Source organism: Tamandua tetradactyla, chromosome 23 (genome assembly GCF_023851605.1).
Source record: "Tamandua tetradactyla isolate mTamTet1 chromosome 23, mTamTet1.pri, whole genome shotgun sequence".
NCBI classification, from domain to species: Eukaryota; Metazoa; Chordata; class Mammalia; order Pilosa; family Myrmecophagidae; genus Tamandua; species Tamandua tetradactyla.
Genome location: NC_135349.1, coordinates 19,161,787 through 19,189,693, shown reverse-complemented (window position 1 = coordinate 19,189,693; position 27,907 = coordinate 19,161,787).

The window sequence follows — 27,907 nt, the reverse complement described above, 5'->3', positions numbered from 1 at the left end:
GACTCTATTGCCTTTGCTGACTAAAAGAGAACTATGAGGAAGATTTTCTACTCTTATGCAAATGGGCCTAACACAAAGAACAAGTCCCTCTCTGGTCCTTGTCTTGATAGAGAGTCATGAACATCTGGAAATAGGGAATTTCTGATGACTTTCCCTGCCTTTACAGACTGAAGGATGGTATTGTAAATGAGAGTCCCACTGGAATACTGTGCTTCCCCATCTTTTAGCTTATATTGGCTGTTAACATTTCCCATTTTCTCCAAAAAAAAGGAAAAACTGAAATCTCACTGGTACCAGTGACTGCTTAGCATCCCAGTACACATCAGAGCTGGGCATTTTCCTCTCTACTGGTCAAATTTCTTGTGACTGGGTAGTTACCAGGTGGCTTTCCTAAGAAAAGTTCTGACTACACATTCTGGGGTTTCCCAGACCTTCCCTAGAAGAATCCAAGGACAACTCTTTTGAGGATTCAGGACCTTGAACACTGTGCAGCACCTTTCCTGAAATATTCTTGCACCTATGCTTCTGGATTGTTTCCCAGGCCTATCCCAGATGAACTCCAGGGCTGTACCACCAGCCCAATGTCTTGAGAACATGGGGAGAAAGTCAACAGGAATCTCTGGGTTGTGTAGCTGGGCATCCCCAAGATGTTCTTCCTTGGAAGATGTCTGGATCTATGCTCCAAATATTGGGGCACTCGCCCCATCTGAGAGAAGTGTAGAACAGCACATCTGGGAATTCCTTTGTCCCTTAGTTTCCTGAGGAACTACCAGTAGGCATACTCAAGAAGGGAAGCATTATATTCAGCCACAATGGGCCTCACTTGAGACTAAATGATCAAGGTCTGGAGGGGAGAAACTCCCATTGGGAAATACCCAATTCCCATGAACATAGACAAGGGGTGACTCCCTAGAATGTCAAAGAGAACACTTTGTTTAGTACTAGAATCCTTAGCCCAGAATCCTATGTTACAAAACATGGAATATTTCTGAAGGCATTGAAAGCCAGACAGAGAAGAAAGAAGGAGACTGTCATGAAGTCAGAGGAGAGAACCTCCTCTGAAAAGGTGAAAAGAGGATCCATCAGGAGGAAGGGTCTTGGTCCCCAAGGCGAAGGAAAGACACAGTGTGGGAAAGACTCAGGGAGGTGATGAGAAAGAGGGGGCAGGGAAACATGGTGCAGGGCCTTGATTTGGCTTCCATGGACTTCTGCATAATATGGAGAAAAGTTTCCAGTCATCTTAAGGGCAGTATCACTCTGCAGATCCAAGGAACATCCAAGGTTGGTCCAAGGAGACCCGTCACTCTGGGTCTGATGGGTCTCCTTGGATCTGCATAGCATGGCCTCAACTCTTGCCACTCTGAGCAGAGAACAGACAACTCAGAGTAGACCAAGATTATGTTCCAAGGGAGCCAGATTAGATCCCTCAAATTCTTAGAGACACTAGTTTCATGAGGAAACAAGAGAGGACAACATTTGTGGGAGCTCACTGGTTAAATCATCTATGAATATTCTTTATGCCTTGCAAAAAGCAGAGTGGAAAACCACTCTTATCTCTTCACCTTGTACAAAACTTGTTTCAATATTTTGCTTGCTGCCTTTATTAGTTCTTGTTCAAAACAGCTAGAACATTCTGCTTCACCTTGTTTATTTCCATTCTTTACTTGAAAACATTCTTTGCCTGATAATTTAGAAAATAAAAGGCAAGGTAGGAAACAGCTCAGGAGAAGAACTTCTTGAGTTGTTCTTCCCCTCCCCTCTCTTGACTTTGTGTCTGGAGTAATTTTTTGTATCATCATGGTTTCTGCTTACCAGAGATTGGTAAGTGGTGCCACGTGTGAGCATTATCAGCATCTATGGACAAGCAGTACAATCAACACGTTTGGTGGTAGTGGAACTCATCTGGACAAAATATTAACCATATTCATCTCTAAGGTAAGAGATAGCAGCACCTGACTGGGAGAACTGCCAATGTGTATAGTTTCAGGGAGTGGATTTCCTTCTCTTGTGGACATGGGACTTTCTAAATATCAGAATGTTTATGTTAAAATCCTACAATAGCTCCTTAAAGCCACTGATTGTACTATCAAAGAGAGCCAGTTGCTCTCTCTTCTACAGCTGGTTCAGATACATTGCCCATGATTTTCTGATTGAGCATTCTTTGACCTGGAGCTCTGGGAACAAGTAGGCAGAATTTTAAAAGGAAAGTATGAACAGGATGAGGAAATCACAATACTGATTCTTGTGACACAGGGACTTGTAAAAACTGCTTTATGTCCTCTACGTACTCCATCTCATCCCATGGCTGTCCTGGAGGAGATGGAATCAAAACCACTCTTGCTCCACCCCCTGTTGAGGAAAACTCATCCCCCCTCTTCTCTCAGCTTTCCTAGAAGATCTTGAAGAGCCATAAAAAGCCATGGGAAAATATTTAAGGGAAGCATGACTTCAGGAGATAGTCAAGCTTTCATGATGATTTTTCAACATGGGCAACCAAAGCATGAATCCCTATTAGTATTAAAAGGAATAAGAAGGAGTGTTATGAATAATGGGCTCATAAGCTCCTTTACAGAGGGAATTGTAGAATCTATTGCCCAAAGTTATCAGATAGGCTCATCGGACTGAAAAACTCTTGTTAAAACAATTGTGACTCCTGCTCAATAGAGTATTTAGCAATTAGAACTTCAAGCAGGCTGTATGCAAAAATGACTTATACTGTGAACAGGTCAGACTCTAAGGGCTGAATGTAAGGGAAAGATAAATTTGTGGAGTCTGTTCTGCTCAACTGATGTTGCCATGGCGTGATCTTGGTAAGAAATTGTTGAAATGTGTACTCCAGCTGGGAGAAGTGGTGATCCTCCAAGAAGAAGACATACTTTGGTAAAGTTATCTAAGTCCCATGAAACTTCCCAGTCCATAGCCAGTTCCCAGAGGACCACCCGGGCCTGGTCATATAAGCTAATTGGAATCTGGCCATTGCAGAAATTGGACATCAGTGAAAAGTAGCCTAAGAATGAAACTTTACACTTCAGTAACATCTTGCTATTGGATTTGCTTTGTAAAAAAAATTTGATAAAAGACTTTGAAAAAATGTTAATTCTTTTTAAAAAATTGTAAAATTACTTTTCAAAAATGCATTGGCTAAAATGTTTTAAGTATTTGACATTATTCTGAAAAGCTTACTTTTGATGTAATTGTATGTGCTGAGATTTTTGCTTGAAGACAGCATCCAAAATAATTTTGGTAATTTAAGTTTGAAGGATATAAAGGATGTGTTTTTATTAAAAGGGAAAAGAAAGTAGTTTTGCCATAGGGTGAAATGAATGGCTGTTGCACAATCAGGAGAGTGTAAGACAAAACCTGAATAGATATAGAAAATTGCTAAAGGCTTGTGAAAAAGGAAATTATGGTCAAAGTTAAAAAAAAATTTGTATCAAACAGTATACTGATGCTAAACTAAAATCTAGTTTTCTCTCTGCTTAAGGGGCAAAATTTTCTTATACTATTAGCCTGTTTTAATGAAAAGTTAGAAAAGCCATTTCTAAGTAATCAGTATAAAAAGCAGTCTGTGTTTTATCAAAATAAGTTCTTGTCCTTTCTGTTAACTTTATCATGTCCTTGGCTGTGTAAGAAAAGTGAATCACCTCAGTGTTTGAAAAGACTAAGTTTTTTCCCCTCAGCTTTAGTTAAGTAAGGAAGCAAATGTTTTCTCAAACCTGACAACTTGCAACATTTTGCTTTCTCACAGTCAAACTCTAAAGAATAACTTTTTTATTCCAAACAGTTTCACAGCATCTGTTCTTTAACTTTTTGAAAATGAAGTACTAATAATAAAGTTCACTTGATATATTTTATGCTGCATAAAAATGTTTACAAATGCTATAGAAATTACAATTTTTTTCTAAACTGTCAATAACTGATCTGCAAAATATTAGACAACAATATAACAATTTCTTTAATCAAATCTTCTCAATTCTGCTTATGGAAATAAAATAACAAAGCAAGAGGTAAAGCATAAAGCATATTCATAGATGATTTAACCAGTGAACTCCCGCATACATTGAGCCAAGCAAGAAGAAAAAGTGAAAATGTGGCCAAGCCTCCCAGTCAAATGGTATGACTTAACAGTCCAGATGCTCTGCCCTCGGTTTTAGGTCTGAGGTCTTTCTCTCTCCATGAGCTCTGTTAATCACTCCAGTGCACTAAATAAGGCCCAACCCTGAAAGGCTAGGGTTGCAATTCCATGGAAATAATCCAATCAAAGTTCACCCCCACAGTTGAGTATCTCACATCTCACAGAAACAGCTGTTTTAGTCCGTCAAAGCTGCCAGAATGCAGCACATCAGAAATGGGTTGGCTTTTAATAAAAGGGGATTTATTTAGTTAAAATTGTATAGTTCTTCAGAGGAAAGGCACCTAACTTTCAGTTGATGTTCTTTCTTACACTGGAAGGCAAAGGGCAATCTCTGCTGGCCTTCTTTCCAAGCCTCTGTGTTCCAACGACTTTTCCTTGGGTGATTCCTTTCTGCATCTCCAAAGGCCTGGGCTGAGCTGTGAGTGCTGAGATCAGGTATGTAGAGGTGCTTGGGCTTTGCTATGTTGTGCTCTCTCATTTAAGCTTCCAGCCAATTAAATCAAACATCATTTATTGCAGCAGGCATGCCTCCTAGCTGACTGCAGATGTAATCAGCAACAGATGAACTTCACATGCCATTGGCTCATGTCCACAGCAATAAAACTAGGCATCTTCACCTGGCCAGGATAACATCTGAACCTAACTACCACATGTCCACTCTTGTCCACTATGCACCTGACCTTAAACATATTAAAGTGGCAAAAATTCTTGTCTGCTGTGGACCTATGAATCTCAAAACAAGTTATCTAGTGCCAATATGCAAAGGGGGACAGTCACAACATACATGTTTTCATTTCCATAGGGAGAAATTGGAAGGAATACAAGAGTCACAAGACCCAAACAGTTCTGAAAATCTTCAGAGCAAACTCCATTGGATTTCAAAGTCTGAAATTCATTTATCCTTCAGCTTAAGAAAGTGGAAGACCCACCCTCTCCAAGGGACTATGCAGTGGCCTACCTCTTTCTGAATCAACCTTGAGGGACATTAAGGAGGCCACCTTTTTCTCGGCTCCATCCTCTCCAAGCATCAGGACCACACCTGGGCTCTCTGCCATTTCTGGGGCACATGCAGAACTCCTCTGTGTGGTGGCAGCCAGGGTCTCACAAATCCTCAAGGAGTATGCTATACCCCCTTCAAGGCCTGAGGTGGCACAACTCTCCCACTGCAATGAGGTGGGAGACTCATCCTCTCCCTTCAGGACAAACTCACTCTGTTCATGTATATGGGTGGGTCAACTCTACTCACCTGGGGTTTCTTGGCTTCAGACCTGAGCTTTCATGGTTCTCACTCTGCAAACTCCAATTTGTCTGTTTTTTGCCCCCTTTGTCCAGATTGGCGATGGTACCGTTTATACCAACAGTCTCTTCAAGCACTCCAGGACTTCTCCATCATTCTCTTTACAGTTCCTCCAAAGTCTTCCCCTTATCCATCCAAAACATTGTTCCAACATGTCTGGTGTTTGAAAACAGCAGCAGCACCCCAGTCCTGATACCAAATCTGTTTTAGTCTGCCAAAGCTACCAGAATGCAACACACCAGAGATGGATTGGCTTTCAATAAAAGGGGATTTATTTAGTGAAAAATGTATAGTTTTTCAGAAGAAAGGCAGCTTACTTTCAATTGATGTTCTTTCTTACATGGAAAGGCACAGGGCAACCTCTGCTGGACTTCCCTCCAGGACTCTGGGTTCCTGCATCTTACCCTGGGTGGGTGATTCCTTTATGCATCTCCAAAGGCCTGGGCTGAGCTCTGAGTGCTGAGATGATGTATGCTGAGCTGTTTGGGCTGTGCTATATTGAACTCTCTCATTTAAGCTTCCAGCCAATTAAGTCAAACATCATTCATTGAAGCATGCATAACTCCAAGCTTACTGCAGATATAATCAGCAACAGACGAGCTTCACATGCCATTGGCTAATGGCCACAGTAACAAAACTAGGCACCTTTACCTGGTCAAGTTGGTACCTGAACCAAACTGCCACAACAACCTAATCAAAAGATCCCACCATACAATAGTTCTGCCTCCACAAGATGGACTAGGATTAAAAGAGTATGGCTTCCTTTAAAAGGAAGATATTTTGGAGAAAGCGGATGCTTAGGGAGCAGACACAGAGAGGCAGAACCTACATGGAGAGCAGAGATATGAAACCAGGATGCAGATTTTTGAGATGCTAAGAGATTAAATCCAGAATTATCCCCAGAGAGTCATTTGTCCTCCCCGAAAAGACATGTTCTTTCCATATACAAATATACTTGTTCCATCACAATATTACAAAAACCTTAAACCATTTCAGTAATAATGCAAGTACAATACAGAGTCAGAAACAGTACAAAATCTGATCAAAGTCAGTTACTCTCCTAAGGGAAAATTCCCTTATGTCTGTGCATATCTGAAGAAATTATCTGCTTCTAAAATGCAAAGGAAGGACAGTCATAGGATAAACATTTCCATTTTTATAGTGTGATATAGGAAGAAAAAGGGGGGAGGTCAAGGTCCCAAAGAGTTTCTAAAACTTGCAAGACCCACACCATTAGATTCATTTATCCTTGAGGCTTGAGGTAGCAGCACACCCTCCCTTTCCAAGGGTTTACACAGTGGTTGGATTCTTCCCAAACACTGGGATCAAAGTTGTAACATTGGGGAATACTAAGGCAACCACCTTATTCTTGCATTCACCCTCTCCAAGCATTGTGGCAGCAATCAGCTCCTCTGTCATCTCTGGAGTACATGCTCAACACCCTCAGAACAATGGGGCAGTAGCCAGTCTCCCCCCAGTCCATGAGGAAAGTGCTCCACCCTGTCTGAGCCTTGAGGGGGCAACACTCTTCATGAGAGATGAAGCAGAAGGTCCACACCCTGTTTCTGGGGCAAAATCACCCTCTCCACAGACATGGATGGATCTGCTCCAACCCCAAAGATGCATCTGCCCCACAAGATTGGATTAGTGTTAGGAGAACCTGGTTTTTCTGTGGTACATAACAGTTTCAAACCAGCATAGATGCACAGTAGTTTTCCAAGAGTATTCAAGTGGAGATTTGCTGGGGCATATTCTATGTGTACATGACATTGCTGATTAAATGCAAAACTGTTCTGGAAAATAATTGTATCCATTTACATTCTGTTAGCAGAGAATTAAAGTTCCTATTTGCTCCTCATTCTAGCCATTACTTGTATCATGCTGCTTTTAAATTTTTGCCGAAATAGCCCATTTAATGTGGCATCATTTGGAATTTTAATAGATATTGCCTGATTTCTAATGAAGTTTATCACCTTTCCCTATCCTTATGGACCATTTCTGCTTCTTATTCTAGTAAATTTCTGTTACTTATTTTTTTAATTGCATTGCTTGGTTTTTCCTTATCGATTCAATAAGTGTTCTGTTAGAGCAAATGAATTAATTCAGCAAAGTTATAGGATGCAAACTCAGCATGCAAAAATCGATATTATTTCTATATTCAATCAGTGAAAAATATGAAAAGAAAATTAAGAAACAATTTCATCTACAATACTGTCAAAAAGAATAAAATAATTAGATTAAACTGGAACCAAGTAAGCAAAGAATTGGACCACGAAAACTACAAAATGCTACATAAGTAATTAAAGGGGACCTAAAAAGTGGAAAATATTCCATGATGTATATATATAGCTTCAATGTCTTAATATTTTAAGGTAACAGCACTACACAAAGCAGTCTACAGTTTGAATGCAATCCCTATCAAAATCTCAGTGGGGTTTCTTTTGTAGAAATAGAAAAGCCAATTGTCAAATTCACATGTATTTCAAGACTTCCCAAATAAAAAAAATCAATCTTGACAAAGGATAAATCAAGTTGGAGGACTCACACTTCTTTATTTCATATAGATAGTAATCAAAACAGTGCAGTACTGGCATATGGACCTTTATAGACATATAGACCTTTGGAATATAATAGAAAACCAGAAAGAAACCCTCACATACATGGTCAATTGGCATTTAACAAGGGTGCAGTTAAATGAAATAAAACAAAGTGGAGTTACTATGGCTAAGAGATTCAAAATGGATTGAAGAGGTCATTCTGGAGGTTACTCTTAGGCAGATCTCAGTTAGATATCACAAAGTACCCAAGTATGCAAAGACTCAAACAAGAATGATCTTCAAAACCCCAAGGAAATATGGCCTAAAAAACAAACCAAATAGTGAACCCAGTTAGGTGTCTGAATTAATGAATTAATTAATTAACCTGAGTGACAGTCAAAGTATCTGAAATATTCATAAACCACTAACTAATATAATCTTCTTTTTCTTTTAAAATCTTTCCATAAAAATGCCAAGATGGGACATGATTTGGACTGCTACATGAATCTGTGCTCCCACTGAAATTCAAAGATACCAATTTAATGTCTTTGATGCCTTTCAGCTCAGTTTGTTATTTCTCCATTGATAGTGTCAACATCATTGAAAAATGGGAAAAGAACCATCTTGTCCACAAATGTTACAGGGAAAATGAAAAATCCACTTGCAAAAAGAATGAAGCTGGATGCTTATATTATACCACATGCAAAAATTAGGTCAAAATGGATCAAAGATTTAAATTAAGAAATAAAATTTTGAAACTCTTGAAAGAAAATAGAGGGGAAAATTCTCTTGCTTGAGTATTTAGCAATGACACAAAGGCATTAGCAATAAAAGAAAATTCAGCACACTGGACTTTAGAAAAATTAAAAACTTTTATGCCTCAAAGGATACCTTCACAAAATTGAAAAGACAACCTGAAGATTGGGAGAAAATAATTGCACATCATATAGCTGATAAGGGATTAATGTATAGAATATATAAAGAATTTCTATAGCTTAATAACAAAATACAGGCAACCCCTCCAAAATGCACAAAGGACTTGAATAGGCATTTCTCCAAAGAAGATAGTCAACTGACCAACAAGCACATGAAAATAGGTTCAACATATTTCATCTTTAGGAAAATAAAAGTCAAAACCAAAATGAGACACCCTTGCAACCAGGATGGTTGTTATAAAAACAGAAAATAACAAGCATTGGTGAGGATGTGGTAAAGTCATAACTCTCATACATTCCTCATAAGATTGTAAAATGATGTAGCCTTGAGTAAAGCAGTTTAGCAGTTCCTAAAAAATTAAATATTGAATTATTACATGATTCAGCAATTCCAGTCCTAGCTATATCCCCAAAGAATTCAAAACAAGGACTCAAACAAATACTTGTATACCAATGTTCATAGCAGAATTATCCACAGTCACCAAAAAGTGTTCATCAATAGATGAGTAATTAAAAGAAAAATGGTATATACATACAATAGAACATTATTCATCCACAAAAAGGAATGAACTTCTGCTACATGCTACAACATGATCCTTGAAAATGTCTGCTAAATGACTTAACCAGACACTAGAAGTCAAATGTTGATTGATTCTACTTTAATGATGTATTTAAGAACAGGCAAATTCAGAGAGAGAGAGTAGAAAAGAAGTTGCTGGTGACTGCATGAAGGAGAATGGACTATTACTGTTTAATGGGTAGAGAATTTTTGTTCGTGATGCTAAAAAAATTCTGGGAATAGTGATGATTGTTAGACAACATTATGAATGTATTGAATGACACTGAATTATACAATTCCTATGCAAGAAGATGGCATAGGGAAGTGTGGGATTCTGCTCATCCTCTAGGGTAGCTGATTAATAGCTAGGAACCATTTGAAAGAACTGTTGGGGGACTTCTGTGATCAGACATACATCATACACCAATCTGGAACAGGTGGAAGGGACCAGATCATAGTAGCAAAGAAATGTAAGTATAATTCTTCCAGGCTGTGGAGTCTGCTGCCTCCTCTCCTATTGACATTGCTGGTTGTATTGGAGTCTCTCCTCAGAGGGAAACAGAAGTCCTCTCTACTAAGAGTAAGGGAAGGAAATTTCAACCAAGCTCAAATAATGGCTTTGATTCACAAATTCAGATCTTCCTGCAGCTTTGAGCATAGTCAAGAAAGTCAAGAAAGAAACTGAGAGATCTCTCCCCAGCAGAGAGATGGGGCTGGTGAAAAATCAGTGGCTTTTGAAGTTTCCTGAGCTCAGAACTGGAAAAGCGTTGAGTCACAAGGAAAGGGGCACATAGAATGGGTACCAATTCTGGCATCAGGCCTGACTGCCCTAAAATCAGGCAAACACTGAAAACAATGAAAAGAAAAGTAGACATCTCTACAATAATATTTGGAGAATTTAATACATCACTCTCATCAATGAATTGCACATCTAGCCAGACAATAAACAAGGAAACAGAGATCTTGAGTGATATGATAAATGAACTACACTTAACAATATTTACAGAACGTTGCACCCCACACACCCTGCAACAGCAAGATATACATTTTTCTCAACTGTCCATGGATCAGTCTCCAGGATAAACTACATGCAGGGTCTCAAGCAGCTCTCAATTAATTTTACAAGGTCAGGTTTATGCAAAACACTTTTCTGGGTCATAATGGAGTGAGGTGTAAAATCAATAAGACAGAAGGCTGGAATATTCACAAATATTTAGGAGACTAAAGAACACACTCTTAGATAACCAGTGGGTCAAGGAAGAAATTACAATAGGAATCAGAAAATGTCTTGGGTCAAATGAAAATGAGAACACAACCTATAAAAAATTATGTGCTACAGCAAAGGCTGTGCTGAGAGGAAAATGTATGGCACTAAGCACCAATATTTAAAAAGAAGAAAGAACAAAAATTGAAGACAGAACTCATGTCTGGAGAAACTAGAGAAAGAACAGCAAACTAACCCAAAGGAAAGAGCAGAAAGGAATAAGAAGTGCCACAGAAATAAGTGAAATTGAGAACATGAAAACAATAGAGAGAGAATCAATAAGGAGAAAATCAATAAAATCGATGGAGTATTAGCTAGGCTGACAAAGAAAGAAAGAGAGAGAGAATGCTAATAAATAAAATCAGATATAGGAGGAGGGGATCATAACTACTGACCTTGCAGGAATAAAAGAGATAATGAGAGTATACTATACGCAACTATATGCTAACAAACCAAACAAGTTGGATGAACTGAAAAAACTTCCAAGAAAAGCATGAGTGACCAGCATTGACTTGAGAAGAAATAGAAGACTTCCACAAATCAATCAAAAGAAGAGAGTTTGAATCTATTACCAAAAATCTCTCAACAAAGAAAAGTTCATGACAAGATGGCTTCACATTTGAATTCTACCAAGCAATCAGGAAAGTAATAGTACCAACCCTACTCAACCCTTCCAAAAAATTGAAGAGGAGGGAAAGCAACATAACTCCTCATATGAAACCACCAGGACTCTAATGCCAAAATTAGACATAGAACCAACAAGAAAAGAAAACTGCAGATCAATGTCTTTAATGAATATACGTGCAAATGTTCTCAACTTTTTCTTTTCAATCTATAATACTTTCAGATTGAAACCACCATAATTTCTTTAATTATATACCGTGAGCAAGTGACTTTTATTCCAGGTGTGCAAAGCTGGTTCAACACGAGAAAATCAATTAAAGTAATGCATCACTCAATAAATCAAAGGGGAAAAACTATGAGATTATCTCAACTGATGGAGAAAAGTCATCTGACAAAATTCACACTTAACCTGATGGAAGCATTTCAAAAGATAAGAATGAAAGGACACTTCCTCAACATGATAAAGGGAATATATGAAAAATATATAGTGAACATCATACTCAATAGGGAAAGACTGAAAGCTTTCCTACTAAGAAGGAAAAAGACAAGGACACTAACTGTTAAAATTGTTATTTAACATTGTAGTGGAAATCCTTACTAGAGCAATTAGTTAAAAGATAAGGAAATAAAAGGTATCCAAATATGTTATTGACTGTGCCTTTAAACTTCCACTACTGCTTCAGACCAAAGGAAGAGATATTTATTTGGTGTGAAATTTATATTTTCTGTAGCTTACTATCTAATTTTACTTGTATGGTTAAGTTATTCAAACACCATCATTACTTGGAATTTTAAATAAGGAGTAAGATCTTGTTGGTTTGTGGGAGGCATTGTGATAAGTTGACACATACCAAAATAATCTGTGTAGAAAACAAAAATTATTAGCAAAATCTCCTAAAGGGACTGGGGAAAAATGTGGAAATATTAAATTCTCCTCTTGGGGAATTCCCAATATTCTTACAAACATTGTGGACTATTGGTTTAATAGACCAACACGTTGAACGTTGGTCTAGCCTTTATGAAAATTCTTCCTGCAGAGCAGAAGCAAAACCTTCTTACAATTATGCTTAAGAGTTACCCTGAGAGAATGAATTTTGTTGTTCTAACGTGGCCTCTCTCTCTACGCCAACTCTGCAAGTAAACTCACTGCCCTCTGGCTACATAGGAATGACTCACAGGGGTGCATATTTCCCTGACAATGTGGGACATGACTGTCAGTGATAATCCTGAGCATGGCATTGTGATATTGAGAATGTCTTCTTGACAAAAATGAGGAAGAAAAATGAAACAAAATAAAATTTCAGTGGCTGAGAAATTTCAAAGAGAGTAGAGAGGTCATTCTGGAGGTTATTCTTAGTTATTATATAGATATCATTTTAAAATTTTAGTGCATTAGAATATGTAGAAGGAAATATCTGAAAGTGTTGAACTGTAATCCAGTAGTCTTAATTCTTGTAGATGACTGTATGACTAAGTAATCTTTATGGTGTGGCCATGTAATTGTGACTCCCTGTGATTGACTGCCTTTATAGGTGTATGGACAAATGTGTAAGAAAATAAAGATAACAAATAAACAAAAAAATCAATAAATAAACAAATACATAAATAAGTGCATAAATAAATTAGGAATAACGGGTATGGAATGTTTTGTGTGTTCATTTTAATTTTTGTTAATTCATTGTTATTGCGGAGTAATGAAAATGTTCAATAATTGATTGTGGTGATGAATGCACACTTATAATGTGATACTGTGAAGCCTTGATTGTATACTGTGATGGCTAATTTCATATATCAACTTGGCCAGGTGATGGTTCCCAGTTGTCTGTTCAAGTAAGCACTGGCCTATATTTTTCTGTGAGGGCTTAAGTTATGACCAAATTGGTTGCTTCCATAGCTGCTTATATATGCAGTAGGCTAAAGGGAAGTGCCTTTGGCAATGAATGAAAGCCTAATTACCAAAAGGTCTTAAAGGAGAATCCAAAAGAGAGAGTCTCTTTCTTTCTGCTTCAGGCAGCCAGCCTTCCTGGTGAATTCACTGAAGACTTTCATTGGAGCTCCCAGCTTGAGGCCTTTCCTACAGATTTTGGAAACTTGCATCCTAAAAGGTTGCATGAAACATTTGTATAAATCTCATATTTACAGATATTTCCTGTTGGTTCTTCTCTATAGAACCCTGACTAATAAAGCCTGGTATTGGGATCGGTTCTTGAGAAACAGAACCTTAAAAATATGCTTTTACAATTGTTTTTCTACTCTAATGAGATTCAAAAGCACTGATGAATCCTAGATTCTCTAGAAGCAGATTTAAAGGAAAGGTGTGAGCTTAAGTCTCCAAATTTGCAGTTTAACTGCTGTATGAAATTTGTAAAAATTTCTACATGCTCTCTGAAGGAAAATCTTATTTTCAGTGGCCACAGACTTGAGATCTCTGAAAACCACACCCAGAATCCCATTGTTCATGTATCAGAATTACAATGTAACCTGAAATCTCAGCCTTCCAGGGTGTCTGCTGTTAAAGTGAAGGCATTGATTGGAAAGAAGTGGGGTCCTCAAAATTAGGATGGAAACACATGGATAAGTAATGATGGCAGTGGGGACATTGCAAGCCTAGATTCTGCTGAATCTTTTCTACATAAACCTGTAGTGGTCTGCCCTGAGGAAACCATCACTCCACCTCCAATCTTCTGTGAGGAAGCAGCTGCCCAATCTCCAGACTGCCCAGAGAAGTCTGTCCTCTAACCTCCACCTGATGAGATTAACCCTTCAGTGACTGCGGGACAGGTAACCACTTCCCCTGGTGTAGAAGTCCTGACTCCTTTGTCTGGAAAGATTAATACTGTTTCACCAGATGAAACCACAATGAAGTGGTTTGAAATTCTTAATCTTTTCATGACCTACCCCAACCACCCCAATTTCTTCCACATCTATAATTAGACTAAAGTTCCAATAGATCCTTAGAGGTGAGAAGTGAAGTGTGACCCATTAGGAGATTTGCTGTACTCAAAAAGAACCGCATGAGTTTTCCAATTTAAACAGAGAGAAATCAGAAGAATATGTGTGGGAATGTATATTAAGCATGTCGGTTAATTATGGAAGGAATATTGTAAGAATTCGAGAGTTCTGCCATGCAAAGGAGGACTCCAAGAGATGTTCTCTCATGCAACATGCAAAGGGGTTTATTTACCACACATGCGTGGGGCTCACTGAACGTGCAGGAACAGAGAGCCCCAAGCCTAGGTTTGGGGAAGCTTTTAATGGGTAGGAGGAGGGGGGTGACGGTCGAGCATGGGTCACAGGTGCTGCTTCATGCAAGAAGCAGATAACAAACATTTTGCAAGAAGCAAATAACAAACATTTTGCAAGAAGCAGATAACAAACATTTTGCAAGAAGCAGATAAACATTTTTCGCGCATGAGTCATGGGAGCTGCTTCATGCAGGAAGCAGCTGTCTCGTTCTGCAAAACTCCCTTACTCAACCTTCTCAGTTGCATTCTTAGATAAACATCCTCTGGCAGTTACAACCTTGCATAACCAAGGCAGCAGATAACCTTGCATAACCAAGGCAGCAGATAAACTTGCATAACCAAGGCAGCAGATAACCACCCCTGGGAAGTTCCGGGTTGTTTTTCTTAGCCTGATGGAGCCTATAACTCTTTTCCTTACAATTCTTAACTCACACCAAATGCATAGCAGTGAATATAAAATGACACAAATGCTTTTGCTGGATATTTCTATCATTCAGAAGCTAAAATATATGTAAATAGCTAAATTAAGCAAGAAAATTTAGCTACTGTTAAGCTTTATAATATCCTTCTTTACAATATAAAGCTGGATCAGGCTGAATTTATTAATATGGGCCCATTATACAGGGATTCTGGATTCAATGTTGTAGCTTGAGGTGTTAGAAAGTGCATTAAGAGTTTTTTTGGATGGTTGACTGAAACATGGATCAAAAGTGGCTGATATTATCTGAGTTTGAAATGTCAAAACTGCCCTGGTGTGATGTAGATGACTGGATTCAAAGGCTTAGTGAGACTGGAATATTAGAGTGGATTTATCATGGAAGACCTGCTCACACACCCCTCTAATGCCCAGATGACACATATTTTACCCGAACTGTGAGGACTAAATCTGTGAGGCTAGTTTCATCATCCCTGAAGAGCTCTGTATTCACCCTTCTCTGTAGGTCAGATATTACTGTGGGAACTGCTGACACTGAGCTGGCATTCTTAAACAAAATGGGGATGATCAGGTGCTGAGTTGGCAGAAGTTATGTGGTTCCACTTAGTCATAAAAGACAAGGTGGGTTGGGCTATCATGATGGACAGCAGACTCAAAGTAGCAGCCAAAATACTCTAACTTGAAGTGACCTCTGCCTTTGGCCAGTAGATCATGGAGGTAACTAGAAGTACAATAGATGAGAAGCTTACTAAATTTTGGTTTGAGCTGTCTAAGCATAAGAATTCTGGGTCAAGTGAATGAAAGTCTAGCTTGAGTTATAAAACAGAGAGACACTGATCCTTAATCAATTCCCATTTGAGACAAAATGAAGGAAAGGTCAGGTCCTTTTGTGTAAGGGCCCTGTGACACTGCCACAAATTTATATTGTTAACCTTCATCCCAACCTTCCCCAAGGAGACATGTAGCATTTAACCAGGATAACTGTGCATTCAGAACTGTGCATCTGATCAGATAACATTTAGGAGATTATTAGACACTGGTTCAGGAGAGGTATTAATTTCCAGAGACACAAAATGCCACTCCAGTCCTCCAATCAGAGTGGCATTTTATGGAGGTCAGGTGATCAATGGAGTTTTAGTTCAGGTCCATCTCAGTGATTCTACGGTGTCTCTGAGCCCATTCTTTACTTATTTCCCCAGTTCTAGAATGCATAATTGGAGTACACATACTGAGCAACTGGCAGAATCTCCAATTGGCTTCTAACTAATGAAGTGGGGGCTATTATATTAGGAAAGGCCACGTGGAAGCCAAACTGCTCTTACCTAGAAAAATAGTAAATCAGAAGCAATGCTGAATTCCTGGAGGGAAGGCAGAGATTAGTGTCACTATTAAGGACTTGGAGGATACAGGGGTGATGAATGCCACCACATCCTCCTGCAACCCTCCTATTTGGCCTGTGCAGAAAACAGATGGATCTTGGAGGATGATGATGGATTATTTTAAACTAAACCAGGTGGTGACTCCAAATGGAGCTGCTGTTCCAGATGTGGTATCATTGCTTGAGAAAATCAATATATCCCGTTGTACCTGGTATAGCTATTGATCTGACAAATTCTTTTTATTCAATTGCTGTTAGTAAGGACCACCAGGAACAGTTTGCTTTCATCTAGCAAGGCCAGAAATATACATCAGGAGTATATCAATTCTCCAGCCCTATGTCATAACTTGTCTGAAGGGACTTTTATCATTTCTCCCTCCCACAAGGTGTCACACTGGTCCAATATATTGTTGGTATCATGTTGATTGGACCAAGTGAGCAAGAAGGGTCAACAACTCTAGACTTATTGTTAAAGCATTGCATGTCAGGGGGTGGGAGATAAGTCCAACAGAAATCCAGGTGCCTTCCAATACAGTGAAATTCTAGGTGTCCAGTGGTGTGGAAAATATTGAAATATCCCTTCACAGGTGAAGGATAAACTGTTGCAACTGGCTTCTCTTATGGCCATGAAAGAGACAGTATGCCTAGTTGATCTCTTTGGATTTGGAGAGAGCATTTTCCTCATTTGGGTCTGACACTCTGGCCCATTTACCAAGTGATTAATAAAGCTGCTAGTTTTGAATGGGGACCTGAGCAAGAGGAAGTTCTGCATCAGGTCCAGGCTCTTGTACAAGATGCTCTGTCCCTTGGACCATATGATGCAGCAGATTCAATGATGCTGAAGTGTCAATGGAAAATACCATTGCTGTCTGGAGCTTTCGGCAGGCCCCTGTTGGTGAACCACACTGGAGCCCTTAGGATATTTGGAGTTAGGCCTTGCCATTTGTGCTGGTTTGAAAGGATGTATGTACCTTAGAAAAGCTGTTTTAATCAAAGTCCCATTTCAGAAAGGTATAATAATTCCTATTCAATACTGTATGTTTGAAATTACAATCAGGTCATCTCCCTGGAGATTTGGTTTAATCAAGTGTTGTTGTTAAGCTGGATTAGGTGAAGACATGTCTCCACTCACTTGGCTGGGTCTTGATTAATTTACTGGCATCCTATAGAAGAGGAAACATTTTAGAGAAAGAGGAAGATTCCGAGAGAGCTGAATAACATAACCACAGAAACAGAGAGTCCACAAGCCAGCGACCTTTGGAGATGAAGCAAGAAAATGCCTCCTGGGGAGCTTCATGAAACAGGAAGCCAGGAGAGAAAGCTAGAAGATCATGCTGCATTAGCCACGTGCCTTTCCAGAGGAGAGAGAAACTCTGAGCATGTTGGCCATATGCCTTCTCACTTGAGAGAGAAACTCTGAACTTCATTGGCCATCTTGAACCAAGGTATCTTTTCCTGGATGCCTTAGATTGGACATTTCTATAGACTTGCTTTAACTGGGACATTTTCTCAGCCTTAAAACTGTAAACTAGCAACCTATTAAGTTCCCCTTTTTAAAAGCCATTCCAGTTCTGGTATATCGCATTCCAGCAGCTAGCACACTAGAACACCATCCTTTGCAGATAACTACTTTCCTTTTGAGAAACAGCTATTGGCCTGCTACTGGAACTTACTAGAGACTGACCACTTAACCACAAGTCTCCTAGTGACCAGACAACCTGAGCTGCATATCATAAACCAAGTATTGTCTGAAGCCATAAAATTGGGTATGCACAACAGCATCCTATCATAAAGTGGAAACAGTATATTTGAGCTAGGGCCTGAGAAGGCCCTGAAGGCATAAGTAAGTTAGGTGAGGAAGTGGCCCAAATGCCCATGGTCCCCACTCCTGTTACATTACTTTTTCTTTCCCAGCCCTGAGTTATGGCCTCTTTGGGAGTCCCTTACAGTCAGTTGACTGAGGAAGAGAAAATTTGGGTGTATTGCAGATGTTTTTGCATGATGTGCAGGTACCACCTGAGTTTAGAACAGCTGTATGACTGCATCCCTTTCCAATATACCCCAGAACAACAGTGGTGAAGGGAAATCCTTCAATGGATGGAACATTGAGTTGTGTGTCTGGTTGTTCATTTTACTTGGAAGGAAAAGTGATGGGAGGCACATTTGTATACTGACTCTTGGGCTGTTGCTAATGGTTTGACCAGATGGTCAGGGATGTGGAAGGAGCATGATTTGAAAATTGGTGACAAAGTGGTTTGGGGAAGAGTTATGCTAATAGACTTGAGTGGATAAAGAACTTGAAGATATTTTTGTCCCATGTGAATGCTCACAAGAGGGTGATTTCAGCAGATGAAGGTTTGAATAATCCAGTGGATGCTATGACTCAGTTATAGATAGCAGTCATCCTCTTCCTTCAGCAAGTGCTTTCATTGTCCAATAGGTTCATGAACAAGAGTGGGCAAGGTTGTAGGGATGTAGGTTATACATCAGCAACATGGACTTCCATTCTCCACTCTCCAAGGTTGATCTAGCTACAGCCAAATCTGAATGCCTAATCTGCCAGTAGCAGAGACACACACTCAGTCCCTCATATGGCACCATTCCCTGAGATGGTCAGCCTGCTACATGGTGGCAGATTGATATCATTGGATATCCTCCATCACAGATGGGGCAGCAATTTGTTCTAACTTGAATAGGCACATCCTCTGGATACGGGTTTGCCTTCCCTGTGCACAATGCTTCCACCAACACTACCATTTGTTGACTTACAGAATGTCTTATCACCATCATGTAATTCCACACAGCATTGCTTCTGATCAAGGGATGCAGTTCACAGCAAGTGAAGGAGGGAATGGGAATGCTCATGGAATTCTCTGGTCTTACTATGTTCCCCATCATCGTGTACATCTGGATTGGTAGAACGTTGGAATGGCTTTTGAAGATGCAATTATGGCACATACTAGGTGACAATACCTTGTAAGCCTTGGTCAATGTTCTCCAGGAATCTGTGTATGCTCTGAATTGGCATCCAGTATATGGTGCTGTTTCTCCCATAGCCAGGATTCATGTTTCCATGAATCCAGCATGGAAATGGCTTGGAGTGTTGCCATTCACTATCACCCTTAGTGATCCACCAGGAAAAATTTTGTTTCCTGTCCCTGCAACCTTGAGCTCTTCCATTTACATGTCTTAGTTCCAGAAGGAGGAGTGTTTCCACCAGGAGACAGAACAATAATTTCATTGAACTGGAAGCTAAGACTGCTACCTGGCCCCTTTGGGCTACTTATGCACCCGAACAGCAGGCAAAGAAGAGGATTACATATTTGGCTGGGAAGATTGATCCTTACTAACAAGGGGGAATAACCACACAATGGAGGTAAAGAACACTTTTCCTGGAATACAGCAGATTCTCTTAGGGCATATCTTAGTGCTACCATGTCCTATGATTAAAGTCAATGGAAAGTTGCAACAACCCAATCCAAGTAGGACTACCAAAGGCCCAGAAACTACAGTAATGAAGGTTAGGGTCACTGCATCAGGCAAAGAACCATGGCTAGCTGAGATGCTAACTGAGGGTAAAAACAACATGAAATGGGTAGTGTAAGAAGTTAGTGATAGATATGAACTATGACCATGTGACCAGATAGAGAAACAAGAACTGTATGGTATGAATATTTTCCTTGCTTTGTAATGAGTGTGTTTGTGTTTGTACATAAAACAAGTATCTTTGTTTTCCTCTCTATCTTACTTCCAATATCATATGACATATTCTGAATTATTCCTGTTATAGTAATCACGGCATATGCCATAAAATTTGAGTGAATATTCTCCAATGTCTCACCCCCTATTCTGTGAGATTTATGCAGTTCTGAGATTCATGAAACACACTTTAGTATTGTTACACTAAAAATAGTGTCTGTTTTTATTTACTATTTAGAGATCGAGGTACTGTGCATAGCTGCCAAGTTGACAAGGGGTGGATTGTAATGGTTACATTTATGTATCCACTTGGCTAGATAATGGTGTCCAGTTATCTGGTTATTCAAGCACTGGCCTATATCTTGCTGTAAGGACTTTTTGTGGACCCAAATTATGAACACATTGGTTGCATCCACAGCTGATTACATCTGCAGTCAGCTAGGGAGTGAGTGTCTTGCAATGAGTGGCACTTAGTCTAATCACCTCATGGTTTTTAAGAAGGGTTCAGAAGAGAGAATCTCTCTCTCCACTTCAGCCAGCAAGCTTCTTCTTGCAAGTTCCTCAAAGACCTTCATTGGAGTTGCCAGCTCGCAGCCTTCCCTACATGTTTAGTACTCTTGTGTCCCCAGTGGTAGCATGAGACACTTTTATATATCTCTTATTTATAGATATCTTCTGTTGGTTCTGTTTCTGTATAGAAATATTATTAGTACATATACATTGGATGATTATAAGGTATGTGAATACATCTCAATAAAATTACATTTAAACAGATATTCAAATTAGAAAAGAACAAGTAAAACTTTGACTGAAGATGATATAATCTTATATGTAGAAAATCCTGAAAAATCTACATCAATCCTATCAGAGCTATTAAATGAGTACAGCAAAATGGCAGAATAAAATACAAGATCCAACACAAAAATCAGTAATATGTTACTTTTTTTTTGTAAGACTCATGGCAGAGATAACATTTCAATCTTTTTCCATGTAAGTATCCCGTTATTGTGGCACCATTTGTTGAAAATTTTTTGGTAGATTTTTCTTTCTTTGGTTTCCTTTGTTTGTTTTTGGGGAGTGCAGCGGCTGGAAATCGATTGCACTCCCAGTAATGTGTTTCTATACTTTAGTAATGAGCAATATGAGGAGGAAATCAAGAAAAATATCTAATTACAATAGCATCCAAAAGAATAAAATATTTAGGGATAAATCTAACCAATATCATAAAAGAACTATGCACAGATGAATACAGACATCGCTAAAAGGAATCAAGGAAGGCAAAAATGAATGGGAGGATATAATACATTCATGGATTGGAAGATTAAATATATTTAGGATGTCAATTCCACGCAAATTGATTTATAGAATTATGCAATGCCATATAAAGTCCTGTGCTGATATAAAAGTGTTGTGTAACCAAGAAAAGCAATGTCTTTTAATCTTGATTCAGTAGTGTAGGGTTGTAAATGTACATTAGATTGTTTACATGGAGACTGACCTACTCAATTGTGGGTGTGGCTCTTTGATTAGATTACTCCAAGAAGATGCGACCGGCCCATTGTATGTGTGTCCTTTTGATTACACGGAGATGAGACTCTACCCATTCAAGGTGGGTCTAGATTAATTTACTGGAGTACTTTAAAATGGGAGACATTTTGTAGAAAATGCACTTACTTCAGAGCCAACAGAGATGCAGTCATTTGGAGATGCTTGGATTCCCAACAGAGAAGGCAAACAGCTAGACATGGAAACTTGGAGACGTAAAGTCCAGCAGAGGTCACCCTGTGCCTCCCCATGTGATGCTAAGCAAGCCAAAACCCAGAATTTTGCCCTGGAGAGACAGGTGAAGGGCCACAGATGCTTAGAGAAGAAATCACTGAAATCGGAAGCTGGAAGCAACCGAACTAGGAACAAAAGCCAGCAGGTGCCTGAGATATGCCTACACATATGATCAGACGTCAGCCTTTCTGAAGTGAAATTATCTCATTCTCATTGCTTTAGTTGGACATTTTTGGACATAAGACTATAAATTTGTAATATAAAAAAAATTCCTTTTTAAATTCTGTTCCATTTCTGGTATATTGCATTCCAGCAGTATTAAAAAAGATTTTCAGAACTGTTTTGGTTCAATGACCACTATTTACCTTTTGTTTTCTCCCTATGACAATGGGAACACGTATCCTATGACTATTTCTCCTTTGTATATTGGAAGTAGATAACTTGTGAGTTTTAAAAAACCATACAGATTTTGTTACCAGAAAATTGGGGTGCTGCAGATTACAAATACCAAGTATGTTGGAATTGTTTTTGAAATGGAGAATGTGAAGATTCTGGAAGATTTGTGGAGATCTTAATAGAGAAGACTTAGAATGCTTTGATTAAACTGTTCTTAGAAAGATAATTCTGATGAGGCTTTAGACAGAAATGATGAATATTTCATTGTAAACTGGAAAGAAGTCCACCCTTATTTTCAGTTGGCAGAGAATTTGGCAAATTAAGTGTTGATACTGTCTAGGACGCAGAATGTGAGAGGGATGAACTTGGATATTTAGCAGAAGAGATTTACAAACTAAACGTGGAAAGTTCAGCCTGGTTGTTCCATTCAGCTGATAGTAAAGCACAAGAGAAAAGGGATAAAGTGAGAACTGAAATATTGGGTATAAAGATATCAGAAATAGATGGTCTGGAAAATTCCAGGATTCCAGAAAGTAAGACCCCACAGAATACAGCCTGATGTAAAGACTTAACCCAATACAGAAGCAGTCAGGCATACAGGACAAGAAAGGACTGGAGAGGGAGTTATCCAGAAAGGTTTTGTGCAAAGGCCTATTGTTGATGGATATGATCACTGTATACTGCATGGAGCACCAACAAATTTCTTGTGAGATCTGTACGAATGGAATCATTGATAATGCTGGACTAAAAGGATAAGGAAAGGAAAGGTTGAAGGGAAAATGACTTTAAAGAAAGATCCAGAGAAGCTAAGGTCTGAAGCCAAGAAATCTCAGGAGTGGAGACCTACTCACCAATATGAGATGGGTGAGTTTTCCCCAAAGGCAGAGGGCAGGCCTTCCACTTTGATGTTCAGGAAAAGTTTTGGTGACTCAGGCCTTAGAGAGGGTGTATAACATATACTGGGGGTTGGGGAGAGCCTGGTGATCATCCCATTGTTCTGGAAGGGTTGATCATGAGGCCTGGAGATGGTAGAGATCCTGGGTGCTTCTTTGATGCTTGGAGAAGGTAGAGCTGAGAGAGAGTTGATCCCTTCAATATGCCCCAATTTCAACCCTTGCCCCAGTGTTTGGAGAAAACTGAGCTGCTGTGTAAGCCCTTAGAAAGGATGGAATTACTGCTCTCCTAAACCCAGAGGAGGAAACATTATTGTATAAATGAGTCTCAGACTTCGACATCCATTGGAATTTGCCCTGAAGATTTTCAGAACTGTTTTGATTCAGTCACCACTATTTACCTTTTGTTTTCTCCCTATGACAATGGGAACACATATCCTGTGACTATTCCTCCTTTGTATATTGGAAGTAGATAACTTGTGAGTTTTATAGGTCAACAGCCAGAGTAGAATTATGTCTTTGGACTGAGCATGCATTTAACTGGCTTTGATGAAACTTTGTACTATTTCTGACTTTGGATGGTATTTGTATTGCCATTGAAATGATTTAAAGGTTTTTCTGATATAGTGATGGCATGAATGTATTTTGTATATGGAAAGAACATGTCTTTTGCAGGTCCAGAGGGAAGAATATGCTGGTTTGAAAGTTTTGTGTACCCCAGAAAAGCTATGTCCCTTAATCTTGATTCAATATGTAGGGTGAAAAATTTACATTAGATTATTTCCATGGACATTGACTCACTCAACTGTGGGAATGATCCTCTGATTAAACTACTCCATGAATATGCACATCCTATTATAGGCATGGCCCTGGATTAAATGGAGATGTGATTGTGCCCATGCAGGGTGGGTGTGGACAAGTTTACTGAAGTCCTCTAAAAGGGCTGACATTTTGGAGAAAATACAGTTGCTTCAGAGCTGACAGAGATGCAGATATGTGGAGATGCTTGGAGTGCCAACAGAAAGTGCAAACATCTAGACACAGATATTTGCAGATGCAAAGCCTAGCAGATGTTACCATGTGCCTTCCCATGTGCTGTTGAGCAAGTCAGAACCCAGAGTTTTGTCCCAAAGGAACCAAGTGAAGGCTCATAGATGCTTAGAGAGGAACTGGAATCAAAAGGTGGAAGCAATGGAACAGGAAACAAAGACCAGAAGATGCTAGCCACATGGTTTCTCATGGGCCAGATCTTGGTCTTTCTTGAAGCAAGGTATATTTCTCTGTTTACTTTTATGTGGACACTTTATGACCTTAGAACTGTAAACTTGTAATGTAAACATTCCCATTTTACAAGCTGTTCCATCCCATTCTGGCAGCACTTACCAACTCAAGTAATCCAACTAAAGAATTTTGCAGAAATAAAGGAAGCAATGACCAAATTTATTTGGAAAGCAGAGTGCCCTAAACAGCTGAAAATATCATGAGATAGAAAAATGAAGTGGGAGATTACATACTACCTGACTTTAAACCATATTACAATGCTAGTGTGGTCAAAACATCATGGCACTGAAATAAAGAGAGATATTCTGACCAATGGAATAGAAATTGGAGAGAACTGTGCTCAGGAATATACTCCCTCATCTATGGACAATTGATTTTTGAAGATGTGGTCACATTGACTCAGTTGGGAAAGAGCAGCACCTTCAACAAATGGTGCTTGGAGAACTGGATATTCATATAAAAAAGAATGAAAGAGGACCCGTATCTCATACCTTATGCAAAAAAAACCTCTAAATGGATCAAAGAACCAAATATTAGAACTAAGACCATAAAATGTTTAGCAAATAATATTTAGAAATATCTTAAATCTCTTTAGTAGAAGGTGGTTTCCTAGACCTTAATCCCAAAGCATGATCAATGAATGAAGAAATAAATCAAAGGACTTTGTCAAGAAAGTAAAAGGCAGCCTATGCAATATGAGATAATATTGGCAAACATATTGTGCCAGTTTAAACCTGTGGTGGACCCCAGAAACGCCATGTCCTTTTTTTTTAAAGAGAGAGGGAGGAAGGGAAGGAAAGACAGAGAAGGAAGGAAGGGAGGAAGAAAGGGAAACATCTTGTTTTTTTATTATATTTTGTTTGTTTGTTTGTTTGTTTTACATGGGCTGGGGCCGGGAATCGAACCGGGGTCCTCCGGCATAGCAGGCAAGCATTCTTGCCCGCTGAGCCACCGCGGCCCGCCCACGCCATGTCCTTTAATCCTCATTCAATATTGCTGGGTGTGAGCATTTTGATTGTTCCCATGGAGATGTGATCCACCCAGTTGTGGGTGTTAAATTTTGATTAGAGATTTCCTTGGAGGTGTGTCTCTCCGCATTGAAGGTGGAGTTGCTTACTGGAATTCTTTAAAAGAGGAAATATTTTGGAGAGAGGATCTTTTGTATAGCCACAGGAAATTCAGCAGATGCCACCATGTTTTCCATATGCCAGTCCAGGTGAGAGAGAACCATTGAACTTCATCGGCCTTTTTGAAGCAAGGTATCTTTTCCTGGATGCCTTAAAATGAACATTTCTATAGACTTGTGTTTTAGTTTGCTAGCTGCCAGAATGCAATACACCAGAAAAGGAATGGCTTTTAAAAAGGGGAATTTAATCAGATGCTAGTTTACAGTTCTGAGACCAAGAAAATGTCCCAGTTAAAACAAGTCTACAGAAATGTCCAATCAAAGGCATTCAGGGAGAGACACCTTGGCTCAAGAAGGCTGTTGAAGTTCAGGGCTTCTCTCTCAAGTGAGAAGGCACATGGTGAACACAGTCACAGTTTCTCTGTCAGTTGGAAGGGTACATGGTGAGCAAGTCGTCATCTGCTAGCTTTGTCTCCTAACTTCCTGTTTCATGAAGCTCCCCAGGAGGCATTTTCCTTCATCTCCAAGGACGCTGGCTTGTGGGCTCTCTGTTTCATGGTACTGCAGCATTCTCTGCTCTCCCCAAATCTCTTTCAGTCTCCAAAATGTTTCCTCTTTTATAGGACTCCAGAAACTTATCAAGACCCATCCAAATGGGGGGAGGTAAGTCATCACCTAATCCAGCTTAACAACCATTCTTGATTAAATCACATCTCCAGGGAGATGATCTGATTACAGTTTCAAGGATGCAGTATTGAATAGGGATTATTCTGCCTTTATGAAATGGGATTTAGATTAAAACATGGCTTTTCTAGGGGACATACATCCTTTCAAACCAGCAAAGCTTGTTTTAATTGGGACATTTTCTTAGCCTTAGAACTTTAAACTAGCAGCTTAATAAATTCTCCTTTTTAAAAGCCGTTCTGTTTCTGGCATATTGCATTCCAGCAGCCAGTAAACTAGAACACATATTGGAAAAAGGTTTTCTATTCAGAATATATTAAGAGATACTACTAATCAATAACAACTCAATTCAAAAATGAACAAAAGACATGAATACACATTTTTTAAAAAGGACATACAAATTGCTCAAAAGCACATGAAAAGATGTTCAGCTTCATTTGTTATTAATGAAATGTAAACCAAAATGACTATGTGTATCATCTCACACCTTCTAGAATGTCATTATTAAGAAGAAAAAAAAACAAGTAATCTACAAATGCTAGAGAGGTTGTTCAGAAATAGGTACACTTATTCAGTGTTGATTGCAATGTAGGAGGGTGCTGCCACTCTGGGAGAAAGTTTGGTGGTTCCTCAGGAAACTAACTGTAGAATTGGCATATGATACATCAATCCCATTCGTAGGTATGTACGCAGAAGAGCTGAAAGCATGACATGAATGGACATTTTCACACAGATGTATATAATGGTGTATTAGGGTTCTCTAGAGAAGCAGAATCAACAGGGAACACTCACAAATATAAAATTTATAAAAGTGCCTCATGTGACCGCAGGAATACAGAGTCCAAAATGATATTTTCAAGGTTCATCCAGGCTCTTATATGTATCAGGACTTCATTCCTTTTTAATGATGAATAATATTCCATTGTGGGTATACATACACACTACATTTACACACTACAATATATACAAACTACATTTTATTTATCTATTCATAAATTGATGGACACTTGCATTGTTTCCATCTTTTGGCAATCGTGAATAGTGCCACTAACAATACTGGCATGCAAATATCTGTTCAACTTCTGCTTTCAATTCTTTTGGGTATACACCTAGGGCATAGGATTGCCAGGTCATATCGTAGTTGAATACCAAGGAACTGCCAAAATGCCTTTCACAGCAGCTGCACCATTTTATATTCCCACTAGCAATGAAAGAATGTGTTCCTTTTTCTCCACACTCTCTCCAACACTTATTACTGTTTTTAACAGCAGCATTTTAATGGGTGTAAAATGGTATCTCACTGTGGTTTGGATTTGCATTTCTCCAAATGGCAGTGATTGTAAATCCATGCCTATAATTTAGTAGGGAAGACAGACAATTCAACAAATAGCTTCATAGCCAGGGTCAAAATCCCAGTTTTCTAAGTGTATTTTTTCTATTCTGACTTGCTAAGTAAAATACACGATAATTGTTTTGTAGAAGTCATCCACAACTTCCTCTGGAGAAAAGCTGCTGACAGCTTAAGGAGCACTTATCTGCTCATAAATGGTTTTATTTTGTCCTCAGAACAGCCATTCGTGGGAAGTAGCAAGGGTATTATCAGAGAAGGGTGTTTCTGGAAGGAAGGCAGGGAGGGTGG